Genomic DNA, 19,151 nt, shown 5'->3' on the forward strand with positions numbered 1-19,151 from the left:
ACCAAGAATGTTGTAGATATAGAAACAGACACACACACATGCACATTCACACACACACACACACACACACACACACACACACACACACACACACTCACACACACAAAGCAAACAAAAAAGAAAAAAGATACAACTCTAATCAATTTACTGCAGAGCATATATTTTGCTCTATTTTCTTGTATCATTTTCTAATTTGTGTATATTAATTAGGCATGGCTGAGAAGCATGATTAATGTTTCTCTAGCATGTATTCATTCAGTAAGCATGTAGGCTGAGAAGCATTTTAGAACTTGGAGAAATATAGCATTTGTAATTTCATGGGGCATTGCTTAAAATCTGACTTGATCAGATGTGGACCTTTTCTTTTTTCCCCTGGGTACTGGGAATTGAACCTAGCTAGTGGTACTATATGCAAGGAAAGTGTTCTACCACTGAACTACATTCCTAGCCCTTTTTTTGAGACAGTGTCTCCTGAAGTAGATTTAGAGCCTTTTTATAAAAAGAATTTCAGACTAAAGAGTGTCAAAAGCAAATTTTAAGACATTCATTTCTTTTTCATTATAATGCATTAGGTATTTTTAAAAAAAACAGTGCAGTATGTTGCAACAAATACATCATAAGTGGCTATAAAACTACAGGATCTGAATGTTGGAACTTTGATGTTGAAGAGGACAAAAGCTTATTTCCATAACCGCTATAGCAATGGTCCAGATTCCTTTAGTTTGGGTTATTCATCTGAACATAATAGTAGCTGTCTTCTTGTTAGCAGAACCAAACTTTATTCTTTCAGGGGATATAGGGGGCCATAACTGGTACCCTACAAAAACAGATGCAATGTAATTATTTATTCTTAAGGAGGAATTTCAGATAAACACATTTCAGTTGAAAATTCTAAGGTCATTAAAAATTGCAGTTTTTAACTTGAAGGAAAATACATATTTGAAGAATATGAATGGCTTATTTCAGAACTCGAGCCATTTGAAAATAGTGTGGATTATGCTTAGAAGAAAATTTCAGAATGTTCTGGATTTTTTTTAGTAATGAAAAAACAATGATTTAAAGTGGTTCTGGATTTTTAAGTATTTATAGATTAATGTTATAACTAATAATTCTGTACAAATCTGCATCTTTAAATACAAATAGTTTCTCAAATTAAAACCTTGCTTTGGCTGTATTTTCTAATATTCACAACCTGTTTTATTGGATCATCCACCTATGCCAGGATGCCTTTAGAATTTATGACTGAGAATGATATATTTAATTTGTAATTAAATGTTTCAATTTGCAGTTTCTTAGAATACTACCTCTTGCAATTATTTTTTTGACATTTTAGACTGTTACTTCACTTTAGTAGCTGTTTATTGAATATTTTATACAGTGCCAAATCACCATGGGAGCATTTGAATATTAAATGATAAATAAGCATTTTATCTAATATGTTCTATCAGTGAACTAATTAAGAGAAAAATGTCTGGGTTAAGAAATTAGGAGAAATATTCATGGAGAAACTGGTCTTTGACTTAGGGATTCAGGGATGGGTTGAATGGTATATAGACAAGTGGATGCATTTGTTAATCAGTGTTTAACTTAGATATTTGAAGAACATGAATGGCTTATTTCATAACTTGAGCCACTTGAAAATATTGTTGGATTATGTTTCAAAGAAAATTTCAGAATATTCTGTAACACTGATGATGACGATTGAAGGGAGAAGTGATTAGAGTGACTGTAGGAAAGTAATTTAAAGATAATATTAAATTAGGTAATAGATAATGTTTGAAAAGGCAAATTAAGGACTGTAGAAATTGTGCATAGCAATTGTATTTATCTTTAAAATGAGTATTACTCAGTAATTGTCAACTGGTTCTGGGTGATTCCATTGATAAAGCATATTTCTAATGGATGTGTTTGCTCTGGTCCAAGATGATAGACAACACTTAACTGCCTCAGAAATATGCCACTGCAGGTGAAGTGGCGTGATCACCACTATTCCGTTAAAGAAGAAAGCCTGTGTTAGTCCAGGTCATCTTGTTTGCATTTGGCAGACATTACACCCTGGAGTGGATAGAAAAACAAAAGTTCAGTTGTTGTAATCACCTTAAATTATATACTGGATGTGTTATTTTAAATTTGGGAGTGTAGAGTTATAAGAGGAGGGTAGAGAACAGAGGAGATTCATTGATTGCAGACTTTATGTTTCAACTGGTTGGTTTCCGTATATATAGAATGAAGTATCTTTCTATACTTAAAGAAGATAAGGCTGGTTATGAACTATTGTCACATTAATAGTGCATTAAAAATTGTTGGAAAGATCAATTCAGAAAGAAACCTTAGAGAAATAAAATATTTGCATACTGTAAATTTAGCGTGCCTGTGTTAAGCATTTGATTTTTATTATCTAGTGTTGTGCTAGATTCTGTAGACAAATCAGAGAAATAGATTTAATGTTGGTCTTGAATTTTATCAATAACCTAGCATTCCTGGCTACATTTTCAGGGAGACAACTTCACCATAAGGTGGAGGCAGTGAGTTAGCACAGGTAAATGGTATGTTCCAGGCACAGTCAAATTTAGGGGTAATTAAAAAAAAATAAAGAAATAAACTATGAAAATGAAAACAAACAAACAAAAAAGAAAACATAACAACAGAAATAGAAAGTTTCTCTGTAGATTTCCTAGGGGTTAGTTCACAGAAGACATTTTATACTAACAGTTCTATGAAATTTTAGATAATTCCACGTGTGTATAGCTCTATCTAACACTGAATTTTAAGCATGATGAGGGGAGGGGCTTTATTTCCTTTGTGTGTATGTGTGTGTGTGTGTGTGTGTGTGTGTGTGTATGTGGTGCTCGGGATTGAACCCAGGGCTCTATACATGTGAAGCAAGCACTCTACCAAGTGAGCTATGTCCCCAGCCACTTTGTTTCCTTTTATTTATTTCTTTTCCTTTTATTTCTCTTTTTCTTCCTTCTACAGTCTTCACTTATTTCCCATTTTAAGACTGATTACTTGATGAAGTCTTTATGTCTACTGCTCTCCAAACATAGGGATGCCTAATAAATGTTTTATGAATAATGAAAGTATACATTTAGAATTATGTAAAGCCAAATAGAATTTACAAGGCATTTCATTATTATGTTCTTTATCTTGAATACAATGACTAATATTTTCTTTTTTAAGCCCTTTTATTACTAGTTTTAAGTTTTTTATTTTCATTAATATGAATCACAAACAGAATATAAGGCCCTGATTTGAAGACAATTGATGATTGTCCCTTTAACTTATTTTTGTATTCCAAAAAAAGCCATATGCACTTGATTATGTAATACTGCAATTTGAAGATAGTTATCTTTGCACAACAGATCAAATTAGTTTGTACTTTCACTGTGTTTCATTATCCATGCTGAACCTATTTAGAGAAAACTTTATTTACATGGAAAACTTTCAGAGTCAACATGAGTGAAAAACTATTGAGTTGTTTTATTAGATATGTAAATATTTACTTAATCATTAATAACTTAAATATATCTTAGTGGATACGATTTATGATAAAAATTGACATGATCACTCATGTTTATAGCACATAATGAAACATAATTTACTTATTCATTCGCTATTTGACAGATGTTTATGTTGTTTCCAATTCTTTTCTATTATAAATTAAAGCTTCTATGAATGTTCCAACATGAATCTTTGCTTTGATGTATATTTCTAGTTTTCTTAGGTGAATTCCAAAGAGTGAAATGGATGGGTCATACAGTAACTATATATTAAACTTTTTAAGAAGCAGTTTCTTTAAAGAGGTCATGCTTACTATTTTACCTTCTCAGCAACAATGGGTGTGAGTTCTATTTGTTCCATATCCTTGCCAATGCTTGTTATGTCAGTGTTTATAATTTTAGTTCATGGTATTTATTTAGTGGTGTCTTATTCTAATTTTCATTTGCACTTTTGATAACCAATCATCTGAAGCATCATTTCATATACTAATTTCTATCTTGTTCTTACATTTATAAATTGGGTAGCTTTTTTTTTCTAGTATTGACTTTTAGTATTTTAAATATATTGTACATAAGGAAATGGGTGTGTGTCTATGTATGTATATATGTGTGTGTGTGTACATGTGTGTGCACATGCGCATATATATGTATATATGAATGATACTGATGATACTGTAATGCAATCTGTGGCCCAAAGGGTTGTTTTTCATGACAAAAGTTTTCAATTATGATAAAAGCTGTTGCACATGTTTGTCCTAAAAATATTTGCCTATCCCAAGATCATGTTATATTTTTCTACTTTTTCTTATTCTCTAAGTTCTATATTTCCACCTTATTTATTTAGGTCTGTGATAACACTATGATTTTTAGTAAGGAATGAAGCAGGAGTTGAGGAGTATTTTATTTTCCACATATGAATATACACAGCTCTGACAACGTATATTAAAGTGACATTTTCAAGCCCAGGAATCATCTAGTTTGCACTTGACAGATATTCTGTTCTATAGATTTGTCTATTCTATGCGCTTGCTACATTGTTTTGATCATAGTACCTCTGCAATAATTCTTGAAATCATGTTTTCTAAGTTCCTAATAATGTAAATATTGTTTTGACCATGCTAGAGCTTCTGTTTTTCCAATAAAATTTAGAAATGCTTGTCAATTAAAAAAATAACCTACAAAAATTTTGATTGAGTTTGTGGTGAATCTATAGGTCAATTTTGGGAAGACTGAGGGCTGGGGTTGTAGCTCAGGGATAGAGCGCTTGCCTAGCATGTGCGAGGCCCTGGGTTCGATCCTCAACACCACATAAAAATAAATAGATAAAATAAAGTTATTGTGTGCAACTAAAAAATAAATATTTTAAAAATCTTTTGGGAAAATTGATATCTTACTCTTAAAAATAGGTCTCTTATCTGTGAACATTGGCTGTCTCTCCATTCATTTTTAAATTTTCTATGTCTTTTAGCTGTGTTTTACAATTTTCAATGTAGAGATCTTTCACTTCTCTCTTTAGATTATTTGCAATAGCTTGATTTTGCTTAATTTAAACTATAACATTATTTTAAGCTTTTTAAAATTTATTTAGTTGTAGATGAACACACAGTATCTTTATTTATTTTTATGTGATGCTGAGGATTCAACCCAGTGCCTCAGTTATAGGAGGCCAGCACTTTACCACTGAGTTACATCCTCACCCCCCTATTTTAAGCTTTTTATTAATGATGTTTAAAAGAAGCTGTACCTTATACTCATTTTTCACTACTATCTTTAAATGTTTTGAATGCGGGTCAGGATTTCCTCTTCTGCTGGGCTTGGGCTTTGGTGTGCTATTGAGTGAGGATCAGGAGATCCCTTTGTATTTTTCAGTCCAGCCGCCAGCCTGGGAGAGTTCAGCATGCTCTGCAGTCCTGCTGTCAGTTTATTATGTAGTGTGTTAGTCCCTCAGCTGGCTTCTGCACCTTAGCAGTTCTCTTTATGTCCAAATACTCCTGAGTCTGACATTCTGAGGGCTACTGCATGGTACCTGTGAATAACTGAAGGACTTCAGAAGGGTTCCTCTCCGCTCATCTGCCCCATCCCCTGCTTTAAGTAGGTGCCTGCCTTGCAGTGGAGAAGGTTCTCAATTTGGCTGCTCTGCCTGCAACACACTTCAGCACTTGGTGAAGGCTTTTGGAACTCAACCTGTGACTAGTACTCCTTGGGATTCCAATTTTAGATGAAGCCTATAAAAGTCCCTTAATCATGTAGCTGATTACCCTGAGCCTGAGCTATAGCAGGTTCTTATTTCTCTTGTTGTGTCTCCAGGTATGAGAGCAGCTATAGCTCTATGTGTACTTAGTCAGGGCGCATCACTTTCTAGAATGCATTCAATTCAAGTGTCTTTGCATCATTTAGCTCTCTGAAAAATCTGTGAATGTACTGAAATATGGAAGTGTAATGTAAAGTTTTAAAAAAATATTCACTTAAAATGCACAGAGAAGAAACTAATTTTCTTAATACATTTGTCCCTGTCTTGGTAAAAGTATTTGGTGTATTGCTTGTAATATGTGAGCTTATTGGTAATATATTTGTAATATGTGAACTCAAGAAATTTAGATAGCATTCTTAGGTGGATTTTTTTTTGTACTGGGGACTTAAACCTGAATGTTCAGTAGAACTACATCCCAGCACTTCTTATTTTTTATTTTGAAACTGTGTCTCGCTAAGTTGCCTAGGGCCTCACTAAGTTGCTGAGACTGTCTTTGAACTTTCTATCCTCCTTCCTGAGCCTCCTGAATTGCTGGGATTATAGGTGTGCAACACTGTGTCCAGCCCTAGGTGGACTTTCACACCCCATCCAACTCCATTTTCTTTGTTCTTTTTTTGTGAGCAGCATTTCCTAAAAATGTGCTGCAAAATGTATGTAGATCTTCCCAAATTTAAGAGATTTGAAAGCATAATGCCAGTTTCATGGTAGAAAACAATTTGTTTAATGCTTGGCTTGTGAAAAGTGGAAGATATTACATAGTTTGATGAGTCAGTAAATCTAGTTACATGACTGTTCAAATTATGAATTTCAAAGAAGTGCTAGTAGGTAGAGTGTGTTGTTTAAGGAACTCACATTTTAACATTGTACAGGGAACAAATAGCTCTCCAGAAGATAGATGATTACTATGATAATTATGATTAATTTTGGGGGTGGTGCCAGGAATTGAACCCAGGTTCACTCAACCACTGAGCCACAGCTTCAGCCCATTTTATGTTGTATTTATTTTTTAAAATCTATTTATTTATTTTAATTAGGTATATACGACAGCAGAATGCATTTTGATTCATTGTACACAATTGCAGTTACACTTTACATTTCTATGGTTGTACACGATGTAGTGTCACACCTTATGTGCAGTCATACATATACCTAAGATAATGATATCCATCTCTTTCCACTATCTTTCCTGCCACCACACATTCTCGCTCCCTCCCCTTTGCCCAAAGTTTCTCCATTTTCCCCATACCTCCCCCATCCCCATAATGGATCAGCATCCACGTATCAGAGAGAACATTCGGCCTTTGGTTTTTTGGGATTTGCTTACTTCACTTAGCATGATATTCTGCAACTTCATCCATTTACCAGCAAATGCTATAATTTTATTCTCTTAATGCTGTGTAATATTCCATTGTGTATATATACCACAGTTTCTTTATCCATTCGACTATCGAAGGGCATCTAGGTTGCTTCCACAGTTTAGCTTTTGTGAATTGAGCTGCTATGAACATTGATGTGGCTGCATTACTGTAGTATGCTGATTTTAAGTTTTTTGGGTATAGACCAAAGAGTGGTTTGTGAATCAACTTAACAGAAGAGGTGAAAGACTTCTACAGTTAAAACTACAGAACAATAGGAAGGAAATTGAAGACCTTAGAAGATGGAAAGATCTCCCATGCTCTTGGATAGGCAACATTAATATTATCAAAATGTCTGTACTACCCAAAGTGCTTTACAGATTCAATGTGATTCCAATTAAAATCCTGAGGTCATTCCTTATAGAAATAGAAAGAGCAATCATGAAATTTATTGGAAAAAAAGAGACCCAGAATAGCTAAAGCAAGAAGAGTGCAGCAGGAGGTATTACAATACCAGAGCTTACTCTATACTATAAAGCTTTAGTAACAAAAATGGCATTGTGTATGTTTTATTTTGAAACCCAGTTTGCTGAGTTGTTTGAACTTGTGATCCTCCTTCCTTAGCCTCCTGAGCTGCTGGGATTACAAGCATATAAAACTATGCTTGGCTAATTATGATTAATTTGTATCATTGACTTCATTGGTCTGTTTCAAAAAAGCGTTTTATATTATTTTTAATTAACTCATACATTGTTTTTAAGACTTTTAAAGACTCTTTTCATGGTTTGAGGTTTATTTCCCTATATAGTAAAGTCTTTTTATGCTCCTATATTTCTCAGCAAAAATTTCTTAAATCACACAATGGAATACTATTCTGCATTAAAAGAGAATTAAATCATGGCATTTGCAGGTAAATAGATGGAGTTGGAGAATATAATGCTAAGTGAAGTCAGCCAATTCCCCAAAACCAATGTGGAATGTTTCCTCTGACATAGGATGTTGATTCATAATGGGATTGAGGGGGAGCATGGAAGGATTAGACAAACTTTCGATAGAGTAAATGGGGGGAGGATGGGAGGAGGTATGGGGGGAGGAAAGACGTGAAATAAGATGGACATTATTACCCTATGTACATGTATGAAAACATGAATGGTGTGACTTTGTGTACAACCAGAGCTATGAAAATTTGTGCTCTATATGTATAATATGAATCGCAATGCATTCCGCTGTTATATATAACAAAATAAATTAGAATAAATAATTAGAATAAATAATAATATTAGAATAATAAATATTAGAATAATAAATATTAGAATAAATAGAATAATAGAATAATAAATATTAGAATAATAATATTAGAATAATATTCTAATATAATATTAGAATAATAAATATTAGAATAATAAATATTAGAATAAATAATAATAATAATAAAGTAACATGGAGAATCCCCTCCCCCCAGAATTTCTTAATATGGTAATTTCTGATTAAAATTGTGACTTTTTAAGATCTAAATTCCTCAAAAGACATAAGATCATTGAGGTGGGGAGGTAACACCTTTCTTGGTGAAACTAGTGAGTAGTATGTTGACCAGGAAAACTTTAGCCAGCCCCTGGTAATGGCTGGAACTTGTTAAGTAGAAGTAGGTGCTCAATGGCATTGTGTTTTTTAAAGTAATCTTCTTAACTTACATGCTGTAATTAAGATGAGAGGAAAGGATTTCTGGAGAATTTTCTTCTATAAGCAACATTCTGTTTCAGAAACACAAGGTTACTCAAATTCTGTAATTTTTTTTTTAATGAGAAATTCAGTTCAACCAGTCTTGTTAGTCTTACAGAAGAAATTTTAAAAATTTCTCTGCTGCCTCAGCCAGGAATCGAATCCAGGCTGTTTGACTCATTTCCTGGTTATTTCACATTGGAGGAGTTACTTAACCTCTGTGAGACTCAGTTTCTTCATTGCTAAAAAGAAGCTAAAATGACTTCCACCTTCACAGGATTATTGAGGATTAATTGAGATAGTTTGTATAGCTGGTAAAGAAATGAGCACATTGTAATCTTTACTAAGACTAATTATGTTAGAGTAAGTTGGAATAGTCAACTTACTATTAATTTTACTTTATTAATTACTTAATTTTTCTGTAGCTGCTTTTCTTGCTTTTTCTATTCATCTAATAAGGCTGGGGCTTGCTTATTTATTTATTTAATTAATTATTTTGGGAGTGCTGGGGATAGATCCCATCACTGTAAGCACTGTACTACTGAGATAAATCCTCAGTCTAATTTTTACAAAAAAAAATTGATAGATAAAAATCGTAAAATTTTTTATATTAATGGGGTATCATCTGATATTCAATATGGGTAGTTATTTCTTGGCCATTCATTTATGTGTTTTCTTATTTAAAAAAATTTATTTATTTTTTTAATTGTAAATGGACACAACACAATGCCTTTATTTTAATGGGGTGCTGAGGATGGAACCCAGGTCCCACTCATACTAGGCGAGTGTTGTACCACTGAGCCATGATCTCAGCCCCCATTTATGTGTTTTCATTTGCCTGTTTAGCTATTGTGTGTGAATCCACTCTACCCTTCCTTACTGACTGTGTCTCTGTTGAAAATTCAAAATTCTTTGTTTTTGGCCACTAATAAAAGGACCATGTCAACTTATTTGAACTATTCTATTTAGTTTAGATTTGCAACTTCATAGTGTTGAAACAATTTCTTGATGAAAATAAGTTTTAATATTCTCTTTAATATTAGTAATTTCATAAAAATATACACAATGTTTTTCATTTCTGAATTCATATACCCTCAAGCATGGACTTTTGGTATCAGGAGGTTTTCATTTATTTATGTCACTTCGGAATAAGAATTCTAAACCAAGCATGATCACATCTCATTCTCAATTTACATGTAGAAAATAAGAAATGAATTGCTATTTACTATTACTATTAATGCTATTTACTAGTAATATGTTTTGATGACTTCCCTTAATTTGGTATGTAGAACAGAAGGGTATTTTAATGAGATAAGAAACAAAACAAATGAAATAGCTATGCATCTGTTCATTAGTTGGTGTTTTAAAAAATAATTTTTAGAAATAGAAAAGACATTCCTTCGATAAGTGCTTATTAATTGATATTACTTTTGAGTGGATTGAGTTTTCCCTGCTGATTCAGGTACTGCTTTGGCAAGATTAGATCTGTTGATGTTTTTCCCTCCAACTCTGCCATCCCCTGTCCTTCCCAGTAAATGGCTCCAGTTTCCACTAAGTTGCTCAGACCAAAAATTTAGGAGGAAACCTTGCTTTTTCTTTTTCCCTTACAAGTCTACATGAGTCTACCTGCAAATCCTTCCAACAATAACTTCAAAACACATACAGACCACTTATCATTTTAGCCACACACAGCATCATCTCTACTTGTCTTATTTCAATTGAAACTCAGTTGGTCTCCTCCATGGTCAGTCTCTATTCAGTAGTGGGAATAATCTTTTGACCAACTCCTCTGCTTACAGCCCTTCAATGGCTTCTCATCACACTGAGAATAAAATTCCAAGTCCTTACCGTGACCCCTTCAGCCCTCTGTCAGTTGTCCTTGTCTAACTGTTAGTTGCTTTTACCAATTCTCTCCTCCTCCCTTGAGTCATGCCTTCCACACTTGGTGTGTGCACATGCCCTTCCTTCCTTCACTCCAGTTGCTGGTACCTTTGTCCACTATTCCTGTAATTCTCTTCAATGTCTCTTCTCAAGTGATAATTCTTTAGAGAAGGCTTCTCCAGCTGTCAGATCCTCATCCTTCCCCATTAACTTGCTTTATTTATTTTTTCCAAAGGTTTACCACCACCTAATCTTACATCCTCCATTTAGTGATTTATTTATTTATACCAGTGATTGAACCCAGGGGTGTTTAACACCTGAGTACATCCCCAGCCCCTTTTATTTATTATTTTATGACAGGATCTTGCTGAGTTGCTGAGGACCTTGCTGAGTTTCTGAGGCTGGCTTTGAACTCATGATCCTCCTGCCTCAGCCTCCCGAGCCGCTAGGCTTACAAATGTGTACCACTGTGCTCCACAATTTATACATCTTTTGCATGCTCCTTGAGGGCAGGTAACTGGACTTTCCATCATCACTTACCATTTCCCAGACAGAGCTTGGCCTAGAAAGAATGAATACACAATGACTGCCTTAAACAATAACAGTATTGCTCCTTTTGATCTATGACAAGGGGTAAAATGGTTCAGATACTTCAGGACATATGCATTAGTCCTGATATATCTGTATACACTCACTTCTAATATATCTGAGGATATATTATTGCATATATATTTTGTAATCAATTTATTCCATAATCCTTTTGATCAGAATATATGATTTTTCAGCGGACATGGAGGGAACAGCTCATGAGCAGTTTTCAGGTCCTGTAAGCTCTTGTGTGAACAGCTTACTCCCATGCAGAGGGTAAGAGGAGCCTCATCTAGCAGGCAAGGATCTGAAATTAGTTTTTCCATCCTGGAACATCAGGTATCCTGGGATGGGAAGAGTCCCAATTTCACCACTGAGCTGTAGGCCACCAATCTGTCTCCATAGTGTCCATCTGGTCTCTAAAATTAGATCCCACCCTCATTCAATGTTTTATTCTAGCTCTTAAGAGCAGATCAGGGCCTCAAACCTTAATCAGTCTTCATTGGGAAAAGATAATACTAATAATACTACTAATAATATCCTATTAGCTAATAACCCCATCTTACCTTCATTCTTCTTCAAGCAAGAATGTAATTCCTGTCAACATCAGCCCAGTGACCAGATGCAATCTGCTTCTTTCTCCCTGAATACAGTACTATTACCGTTGCCTGGAGTCTATTTTCAGAGGTGCTTAGGGCCTCCAGTCCACACTCCCAAATATTGAGTCTTGTTCAGATTAGGCTTCAGTTTACTGTATTCTATTACATATTATGTGCATTTACAGGTTTCAGACTCTGAAGATAATTGCCCTAAACCAGATTAATGATCATACTCAGCCTAGGGACCATTTCATTTGCATCCCCAAATGGCTGCTGCTTGTGAACTTAAAATTTTGCAGGTCCTATTTAGACAAGAAACTATTGCTGCTAGGAGATATTTGCCTTTTTGCAGCAGTTAAGTTGTATCTTTGTGGCTATGTTCAGACATGAGCTATGTATTTCCCGAATGCATAAGCAATGTCCTTCTATAGGTTGTTAGTATAGTTTTTAGAAAGCAAATTATGAATAATAAATTATGAATGTCTTTAAAACAGATAAAACATAATTTACATATTGATGCATGCTCAATACCTGTTTCTCTTAGTTGGAGATTAATGCTATTGATGATGACTTGCTGTGTGGATATTGTACATAATCATGATTCTCCTTGAAAGTATTACTTCAGAGATTGTGTCATTAATGAAAATAATAGCTAAATTGTGTTATGTGCATGTATAAATATGGCATAATATATTCCACTATTATGTTTAATTATAATGAACCAATAAATAAATAAAATAAAATATCACTAATCTATTCCAAACTAAGTAGTTAGTTTTATAAGGTGGTAGATGAGATGGTACCCTTGTATATGTCAGTAAATAAATTTTTAAATAAATACTTCATAGGCTCCTAATAAATTTTTAAGTGTTTAAAAAAAGAAAAAAGAAAAATAATGAAAACAGCATCCAACAAGTGTTTTTAATGATAAAAAGAAAATACAAATGAATTAGTAACAGAAAACACTTAATTATTGATCCTGGATATGCCAGTTACTTTACATGTATTAATTTATTTAATTCTTACAGCAAGTTGATAGGGATAGAAGCCACATTAATTTGCAACTGTCTCAGAGGAGTAAAGTTAACTAGTATTTGGCAGAGTTGGAATTGAACCCAGAGAGCTAAAGTAGGTTTTTTTTTTTTTTTGGTACTGGGGATTGAATCCAGGGGCACTTTAATAATGAGCACATCCCCAGCTCTTTTAAAATTTTTTGTTTTGAGACAGGGTCTTGTTAAGTTGCTTACGATCTCACTAAGTTGCTTAGGCTGGCCTCAAACTTGGGATCCTCCTGCCTCACCCTTTCGTGTTGCTGAACTTATAGGCATGCACCACAACACTGGCCAGAGTTTGAGCTTTTAAAAATCAGTTTTATCTTTTGTTCTATTTTAGTCAGATCTACAAATTGGATTGCTTATTTTTCCAACACCTGGCATTCTTTCTCTACTGGTTTGAAATGCTTTCTGTTTCAAATACTGAATCCCTACCACCTGGGATGTTTCCAGAGCATCTTAATGCCTTTGATGTTTTGTATATAAATTATCCCAAAGATATCCATTTCAATTATTATAAATTAATTCTTTTTACGAATAGAGAATGAGTAGAATTAAGAAGGAAGGGAAACAAAAATATAGACTAAGAAACAGGCAGCATATTGAATGAAGAAAATAAAGACAATCTTTGATCATGAGAACAGGTGAGGAAGGGATATATGAAGTTAGAAGTAGCCAGAGGGTATTGACCTGTGTTATAGTTGTGGGTTTTCAGGAAAAGGGTAGGCAATTTTAGAAGTCAGTTTTAAAGAACCAGTAACGTATGTACCTAAATTTCTCAGGTATAAAACTTAGAGGCAAAGTGGATAGTAAATTTCAAGAATAAAAAAGGTCCTTTTATTAATTGGAGCAAACATCTATCATGAAGCCATTTGAAAAACTTCTCTCTGTCCCTCACAGGATTGGGAAGTGAGTTGGAGTAGAGGGAGAGGAAAGAGGGCTTCACATTGCCCTACTGATTCATTTCTTTGGGTTGTTTTCCAGCATCAAATACTTTTCCTTCCCCCTCTGCTAACATTTCCTTTTCATGGGAACCAAATTCTTGAATAAGGACTTGAACAGGAATAGTGTTCTGCACTTTAAATTTAGAAAATGAACCATTTCCTGTGCTAGAGAAACGTCTGTGTCTGAGAATATTATCTCTATAGTGTACTTCGTACTTCTCGCTTTGCCTTTCCTTTCATTGTGCTGTGTTATTTATCTGCTATCCATGTAAATTCCTGACCAGCACAATATGAAGTATTATATCAGAGCCACAATAATCCACTGACATCTCAGTATAAATATTTCTGTAAAAATAAAAATAATGCTGTGTTGCCCATGTCTTACTAAGGAAAAACAATTCACAAATATGTCCATGTAAGCTTGTGAACTACTTTTAGATATCCATTTTCTTCCATGATGATTACCATCTGACACTGTGCAACACACTTTTATGTAAAATACCACCAGAATAATTATGGGGTACTTGAAATCTCTTTATTTCTTTGTGTGTGTTTTTTTTCTCTTTCTTTTTTAACCTCATTAAAAGTTTATTGTTTTCTTCCAATGTTAAGTGCCTTTACAAAAGTAATGATTTGTCAGACATAAAGGAATACATTTTGTTTTAATTTTTGTAAACAAGTCTGATAAATTGTCACTGTGTCATTGTTCTTTGGATGCTAAATAGAGAAGAACAAAGGCAATTTCCAGACTAGTGGTCATGCATTGTTTCTGAATAGGCCATTTGAGATTGGCCTGTCACATTCCTTCAATCAGCCTATGTGATTCTCATCTAAACTTAGACCTTGTAGCATCTCACTAAAATAAAAGCTGTGCTCTAGCTGTGCTTCATGTATGTTACCCAATTTTTATTAGTACTTTGTACCCTAAGACCTGTCAAAAATTGAGGAGGCAGACATCAATCTCTGTGAGATATTTTAGTTTGATCCTGATTTTCCCCCCCTCACTTCCACTCTTGGTGAATTTCCAAATTTATGGAATGTTGAAAAATTAAATGTATGAATAGAAAGATTGATATGTATACACAATTTGGGGGGGACAAGTTGGAATCCAATACATTGTGAAAGATCCAATATTTTAGACCACACACAGCCTCTGATTTAGAATGGTTTGATTTGGGAGTTTTTGATTTAAAAATTGTGTATTCAATAGAAATCATACATTGAATTTCAAATTTGAATCATTTCCCTGGTAGTGCTGTGCCCTCTGGTCCTCTCACCAAGCTGGGCAGTGACCTTGAGCCCAGCTCCCAGGCAGTCAAATGAACCTCTGTGATTGATCATGAGGGACAACAACTCATACTGTACAAAGGACCTTGTTGTAAGCAAGGATGTTCTGTACGTTTGGTGAATAAAATAATTTTTGACTTAGAATATTTTCAAATTTACATTTGGTTTGTCAACACGTGACCTTCTCCATAAATTGAGGATATTCTGTAAATTTTGTAAAATTTTCCACCAGAGGTCTGAATTATGTTTGTTTTGATATTAAGGAATTATCCAAAAGTAAGAGTCCCTTAGATTGATTTGGTGTTAACAGAGGAGCAGAGAAGAGAAAGCAGTTGATTTCCCTTGTAGGTTTGTTCTTTTCAGTGTTAGGATTAAGAAATATGGCTGTAGATGTAGATAGTGATGGTAGTGGCAGGAGCAGAAACTGCCAGCTATCACTTTTTTGGGCCCCTGGCTGTGTCTTTGTACTGTGCCAAGTGCCAACAACAAAGACATCCATGTAATCCTCTCCATCTTTCTGAAGCAGCTATTATTACTAACCTTCTTGCTTTAGCTATTCAGGGTTTCTTATTTTTCCAATAAATTTCATGATTGCTCTTTCTATTTCTATAAGGAATGACCTCAGGATTTTAATTGGAATCACATTGAATCTGTAAAGCGCTTTGGGTAGTACAGACATTTTGATAATATTAATTTGCCTATCCAAGAGCATGGGAGATCTTTCCATCTTCTAAGGTCTTCAATTTCCTTCCTATTGTTCTATAGTTTTAACTGTAGAAGTCTTTCACCTCTTCTGTTAAGTTGATTCACAAACCACTCTTTGGTCTATACCCAAAAAACTTAAAATCAGCATACTACAGTAATGCAGCCACATCAATGTTCATAGCAGCTCAATTCACAAAAGCTAAACTGTGGAAGCAACCTAGATGCCCTTCGATAGTCGAATGGATAAAGAAACTGTGGTATATATACACAATGGAATATTACACAGCATTAAGAAAATAAAATTATAGCATTTGCTGGTAAATGGATGAAGTTGCAGAATATCATGCTAAGTGAAGTAAGCAAATCCCAAAAAACCAAAGGCCGAATGTTCTCTCTGATACGTGGATGCTGATCCATTATGGGGATGGGGGAGGTATGGGGAAAATGGAGAAACTTTGGGCAAAGGGGAGGGAGCGAGAATGTGTGGTGGCAGGAAAGATAGTGGAAAGAGATGGATATCATTATCTTAGGTATATGTATGACTGCACATAAGGTGTGACACTACATCGTGTACAACCATAGAAATGTAAAGTGTAACTGCAATTGTGTACAATGAATCAAAATGCATTCTGCTGTCGTATATACCTAATTAAAATAAATAAATAGATTTTAAAAAATAAATACAACATAAAATGGGCTGAAGCTGTGGCTCAGTGGTTGAGTGAACCTGGGTTCAATTCCTGGCACCACCCCCAAAATTAATCATAATTATCATAGTAATCATCTATCTTCTGGAGAGCTATTTGTTCCCTGTACAATGTTAAAATGTGAGTTCCTTAAACAACACACTCTACCTACTAGCACTTCTTTGAAATTCATAATTTGAACAGTCATGTAACTAGATTTACTGACTCATCAAACTATGTAATATCTTCCACTTTTCACAAGCCAAGCATTAAACAAATTGTTTTCTACCATGAAACTGGCATTATGCTTTCAAATCTCTTAAATTTGGGAAGATCTACATACATTTTGCAGCACATTTTTAGGAAATGCTGCTCACAAAAAAAGAACAAAGAAAATGGAGTTGGATGGGGTGTGAAAGTCCACCTAGGGCTGGACACAGTGTTGCACACCTATAATCCCAGCAATTCAGGAGGCTCAGGAAGGAGGATAGAAAGTTCAAAGACAGTCTCAGCAACTTAGTGAGGCCCTAGGCAACTTAGCGAGACACAGTTTCAAAATAAAAAATAAGAAGTGCTGGGATGTAGTTCTACTGAACATTCAGGTTTAAGTCCCCAGTACAAAAAAAAATCCACCTAAGAATGCTATCTAAATTTCTTGAGTTCACATATTACAAATATATTACCAATAAGCTCACATATTACAAGCAATACACCAAATACTTTTACCAAGACAGGGACAAATGTATTAAGAAAATTAGTTTCTTCTCTGTGCATTTTAAGTGAATATTTTTTTAAAACTTTACATTACACTTCCATATTTCAGTACATTCACAGATTTTTCAGAGAGCTAAATGATGCAAAGACACTTGAATTGAATGCATTCTAGAAAGTGATGCGCCCTGACTAAGTACACATAGAGCTATAGCTGCTCTCATACCTGGAGACACAACAAGAGAAATAAGAACCTGCTATAGCTCAGGCTCAGGGTAATCAGCTACATGATTAAGGGACTTTTATAGGCTTCATCTAAAATTGGAATCCCAAGGAGTACTAGTCACAGGTTGAGTTCCAAAAGCCTTCACCAAGTGCTGAAGTGTGTTGCAGGCAGAGCAGCCAAATTGAGAACCTTCTCCACTGCAAGGCAGGCACCTACTTAAAGCAGGGGATGGGGCAGATGAGCGGAGAGGAACCCTTCTGAAGTCCTTCAGTTATTCACAGGTACCATGCAGTAGCCCTCAGAATGTCAGACTCAGGAGTATTTGGACATAAAGAGAACTGCTAAGGTGCAGAAGCCAGCTGAGGGACTAACACACTACATAATAAACTGACAGCAGGACTGCAGAGCATGCTGAACTCTCCCAGGCTGGCGGCTGGACTGAAAAATACAAAGGGATCTCCTGATCCTCACTCAATAGCACACCAAAGCCCAAGCCCAGCAGAAGAGGAAATCCTGACCCGCATTCAAAACATTTAAAGATAGTAGTGAAAAATGAGTATAAGGTACAGCTTCTTTTAAACATCATTAATAAAAAGCTTAAAATAGGGGGGTGAGGATGTAACTCAGTGGTAAAGTGCTGGCCTCCTATAACTGAGGCACTGGGTTGAATCCTCAGCATCACATAAAAATAAATAAAGATACTGTGTGTTCATCTACAACTAAATAAATTTTAAAAAGCTTAAAATAATGTTATAGTTTAAATTAAGCAAAATCAAGCTATTGCAAATAATCTAAAGAGAGAAGTGAAAGATCTCTACATTGAAAATTGTAAAACACAGCTAAAAGACATAGAAAATTTAAAAATGAATGGAGAGACAGCCAATGTTCACAGATAAGAGACCTATTTTTAAGAGTAAGATATCAATTTTCCCAAAAGATTTTTAAAATATTTATTTTTTAGTTGCACACAATAACTTTATTTTATCTATTTATTTTTATGTGGTGTTGAGGATCGAACCCAGGGCCTCGCACATGCTAGGCAAGCGCTCTATCCCTGAGCTACAACCCCAGCCCTCAGTCTTCCCAAAATTGACCTATAGATTCACCACAAACTCAATCAAAATTTTTGTAGGTTATTTTTTTAATTGACAAGCATTTCTAAATTTTATTGGAAAAACAGAAGCTCTAGCATGGTCAAAACAATATTTACATTATTAGGAACTTAGAAAACATGATTTCAAGAATTATTGCAGAGGTACTATGATCAAAACAATGTAGCAAGCGCATAGAATAGACAAATCTATAGAACAGAATATCTGTCAAGTGCAAACTAGATGATTCCTGGGCTTGAAAATGTCACTTTAATATACGTTGTCAGAGCTGTGTATATTCATATGTGGAAAATAAAATACTCCTCAACTCCTGCTTCATTCCTTACTAAAAATCATAGTGTTATCACAGACCTAAATAAATAAGGTGGAAATATAGAACTTAGAGAATAAGAAAAAGTAGAAAAATATAACATGATCTTGGGATAGGCAAATATTTTTAGGACAAACATGTGCAACAGCTTTTATCATAATTGAAAACTTTTGTCATGAAAAACAACCCTTTGGGCCACAGATTGCATTACAGTATCATCAGTAT

The sequence above is a fragment of the Callospermophilus lateralis genome, unplaced genomic scaffold (genome assembly GCF_048772815.1).
Source record: "Callospermophilus lateralis isolate mCalLat2 unplaced genomic scaffold, mCalLat2.hap1 Scaffold_309, whole genome shotgun sequence".
In the NCBI taxonomy this organism is placed as follows: Eukaryota; Metazoa; Chordata; class Mammalia; order Rodentia; family Sciuridae; genus Callospermophilus; species Callospermophilus lateralis.